This window comes from Stylophora pistillata, chromosome 7 (genome assembly GCF_964205215.1).
Source record: "Stylophora pistillata chromosome 7, jaStyPist1.2, whole genome shotgun sequence".
Lineage (NCBI taxonomy): Eukaryota > Metazoa > Cnidaria > Anthozoa > Scleractinia > Pocilloporidae > Stylophora > Stylophora pistillata.
Genome location: NC_142525.1, coordinates 10,707,837 through 10,712,315, shown reverse-complemented (window position 1 = coordinate 10,712,315; position 4,479 = coordinate 10,707,837).

Genomic DNA, 4,479 nt, shown 5'->3' with positions numbered 1-4,479 from the left:
TTTCAGGTGTGACAGAGCTAAAAAGCTTTGAACCTTGATGGGAAACGGAAAATTGCCGAATATTTGTTCTACATAATGGTAGACAAAAGGACTTTGCGTGCCTTGTACTCTAGCTACGGGTTTGGTTGTTACTCATGTAAACATTTTCAAATTTTTGAGGGAGAATAGATTTTTTCGATGAGAACATCAACTGACCTAGCTGTGCCAAATGAATGTTTATGTGAAATTTCGGAAAGTCTCTTGAAAATAGAACCGGTATTAACATCACATACACACTTTCCAATCATCCTGATAACACTTTTCGCACGATCACAAATTCAAGATTTGGTTAATGGCTTGATACTCCGACTAAATTACAATAACGATGGTGTGGGACTAACATTGTTTATAAAGCAGGTGGGAGTCTTGTGATGAACAAATAGCATTTGATTGTAATTGCCATCGTTGCTTTATTCAAAAGCCGAATATTTCGCTTCCTGCTTATCAATTTGCGGTAAAAGAATTGCATATGAAGTGATTTACAAAGATTGGGTAAAAGTGGCCAGACATGTAATCGATTAACTTGCAGTGAGTCGGTAATAAGAAAAAAGAAAATGTTTAATCATAAGATAGGCACATCCGTGCGTGGATAAAAGTACACATACTAAGGTTGGAACTGTTTTTCGCCGTCTCATCACTGACGTTGTTTGCTGTTTGCTGCGAGTGAACGCTTATTGAAGCATGGTAAGAAAGGCTGTCAATCGGAAGGTTCAGTCGATCATCAGTTCAGTTAATTCATAATTATTTTACTGCATCTATTGTTGGTGAACAGATGGCTTCTTGAGAAAGGTTTCAGTCAATAATGAAAATACTGGCAAATTTTGGATGTCAGGGAAGGCTGCAAAACCAATGAGAAAAAATCTGATAGGAATAAAATTTAGAGCCCATGTCTCTTGCTAGCTTCTGAGCCCTAATTGATGTTTGTTTTATTTTCTTATGGTAGTTTAATCGTGATGTCAATGGGAAAGCAAGTAATCAATTCCTTTTCGTTAAGTTTTTTCCTATGACGGACAATTGGTGTCGATGATTAGAATTTTAAGCTCAACCCCACGGAACAACAATTGCGGCAAAAGCTTTGTTTGTTTTTGTTTTTCATATTTTAGGCCTTCGTACTTATTTTCTCTTAAACGGTGAAAACAAGAGCATTTTAAATTTGAACTTCCGCCCCCGATTGGTAAATCATATAAGACGAACACATTGCTGGTTCAGAATCTCAATTCAGTAGCCCCGTAACATTGCCCTTTTCGGCAAGGACACAACGAACACATAACAACCGCTTTATGGGTAACCGTCGGCCATCAGATCAGCTATTGTGTCTTTAAATGTTTGCCCAGACTTCATCTAGGATTTGATAAACAGTATAGAGATTCCCTTGATTTTGTGGTTGATAAGCTATTTACTGAGAGCTGAAAAGGAATCCAGATTACAGTTCAGAAAAAAATGTCACTTACGGGGTGTTGGGTGCACAATAGCACCTGCAGGCGACTAAACCGAAAAAAACAAAAACAAACAAACAAAAAAAAGACTTCTTTTTATGAAAAGGTTTCTTTATCGTACGTCCCACTGAAAAATTGGGCTTTTCTAATGATTATGGCCTTCAAATGAATGAAGGGGGGTGATTTTCTAAAGAAACTGTGGTGCTGCCTCTGCGGGGGGTATTTCAAGATAATTTGGTCTTATGAACAGAGTTGATTGTTAAATTTTTTAAGGCGACCAATTCACATTATCAACTCAGTAAAATTATCAATTACCAAATCATTATGGCCCCTAGTTTGGTTTGATTTTTGTTTTATAAAGAGCCACGTAAATCCACCTCAAGGTAGGCGTTAACGATAAAATGAAACGTTTTCCGGTTAATTTTACGTAACACTGAGATCTGAATAACCACAGAGACCAATGAGATCAAAGGAAGATATTAAATGCGACCAATGAGAAAACAGTGCTAAAACATGTAAATCGCCCTGAGAGAAAAAAACATACACCGTGTCCAAGTAGCAACTGGTTTGGTTCTATACTTTTATTACTTATGAGGGCCGCGTGATCACTAAACCAATCACAAAGCTAGTAGAGCAAAACCAATGCAAGGGTGGATTACTTTGTGGGCTAAATTAAATTTACCCTGCTAAGTGGATTGATATTCTTTAGAAATCAGCCTTTTAAGCTGCAGCCTGAAGAGAAAATCTAATTCATAGGTACATTTTCTACAGCTTCGCGACAGAATCAAATTACATCTTTGAAACAAAATTTCGTTAAGATATAGCCACCATCCTTCGTTCGCTGTAAAATCACCAAAAAACGCTTAAACGAGACAAAATGAAATTTTTTACGAATATACTGGTCAGTAGCCTACATAGAAGGTTAAATTTACGAACGGCAAATATTTCCTACCTTAAAATTGTCTGCAAAATATAAAATATAGCAAAATTTAAAATATAGAAAGCTTTGTCCAATAAATGTGAGCTTAGATAGGTTTAATCTAATGGTCTTAAAAAACGCTGTCTAAAGTAAGATCGAGAACAATTAGACAGTTGCAACTTAACTCCTTACAACCTCTTTTCAAACACTTCCAATAGCGAGATTAGTAACGTTTCAAACCCATTAAGGGGCACCCATCGGCTCTAATCCATGCCGTAAGCTTTCCAAACATTTCATCAATTTTAAAAGGAAAAAAAAGAAAGAAAATATATCTAATGTCCTATTGAAATAAAAGTTGAGGCCTTTCGACACTTGCCTCATTCACGCATCCTGTTCTGTACCTTTACAGATAATTACTGAACTACGAAAAGAAAAAAGCGTCGAATTTGGTGTCATCTTGCCGTCAAAAACATCGCGAAGAAAACTGGAGCGGAAAGGAAAGAACTAAATCATTAGAGGAAATGTTTCAAAAACTTGGATAAACAAACACAGCTCAGGAGCTGTGTCACGGTCATGGCGGCAAATAACACAAATAACACGTCGAGGTCACGGTATGGCGGCAAATAACACAACATTCAGTTACGATTCCACCTCTGCCAACAGTTCGTTGTACTTTTGCCAAAACTTCCGTACCTCATCTGGGATTTCACCGATACAACGTTACCGTGGATTTTAGATGTCATCATATTCATTGCTGCCCCTATCGCCACTCTCCTAAACATTTTCGTGATTGTCGCCTTGACGAAAAGCAGAGAACTGCAAAAACTCTCCAATATTTTGCTGAGAAGCATGGCCGTTACTGATCTCGCAACAGGAGCTATAACTATGCCAATGTCTGCCGTAGTCGATGTCCTAATGCTTACCCAGGTTTCAGTGGAGCATGTGTGCACGTTCGATTCAGTTGTAAACAAATGCTTGATGTTCTTGATGTCCAGTTCTTCGTTATATCACATAACAGCCATTGCTTGGGAGAGATACATGGCCATAAAATGTTGGACGGACTACAGAAACAAAGTAACCAAACGTCTCCTTAAAATACTCGGAGCCACTGCTTGGCTGTTGGCAATCCTCAAACAGATTCCAACCGTTGCGATGATCATCATTGGTGTGGACCGAAAAATTGTTGATCGATGGCTTGAACTTAAAATCATTCTGCTTGTGACTTGTTTGTTCGCCATCGCATATTTTTACATCATGGTGTTCCTCGGACTTCGGAAGCGAAAGCAAAACCAAACTAGCCAGGTTACTAGCATGATAAAAGCAAAATTCGAATCTAAAGTTGCGAAGACAACTGGTTTATTAACAGCTGGACTTCTGATTTCGTTTGTTCCTTCAATCGTCATTGTCGCGTTGGGTAACTTTTTCCCCGCTTTTCGCATGAACTCCCCAATCCGGCTATCAGAGGTTTTCGTGCAGTTCAATTCTATAATAACTCCTGTCTTGTACTTCTACAGAGATCGTCGTTTTCGAAACGCCGTTCAAGGGTTGTTGGGGATGAAAACATCAAGGAATAACCAGCAATCCGTTGATGCCGCACAATCCTCTAAGAAAAACGACTTCAGCACTGCATCAAAAGAGCTACCAGGACGCAACGGGAAAACAATTAGCTCGATACAGAAAACATTCTTCTCCACTGACATCGCCGGAAAAGTTGACGAGGGACCTAAAGCGGCTCTTGGAAGATCCATCTCTGATCCAACGCTTTATCAGTGTCCTCGTGATTCAGTTGTTTCATGCGGTTCCCCGCCGGACGAACCCTCGTCAGCCATCACGGCAATCACAACAGTCCAACATAAAAGTTCCCAGCAACGTAAAGGGAGAAGTAGCAAAGGAAAGGTTTACCCTCTACCAACACACACCAAATAAACAATTTCACCGAGAAGCTCCACAGATCTGACTCGTACAAAACCAAGGTCGAAATCCTGCGACAATGAGGCTTATGTAAATATTTCTGACTATTTCCAAAAGGGCAAGAAACAAACAAAACGAACAGTGAGACATGAAATGTCCTATTCCAAGGTCTAA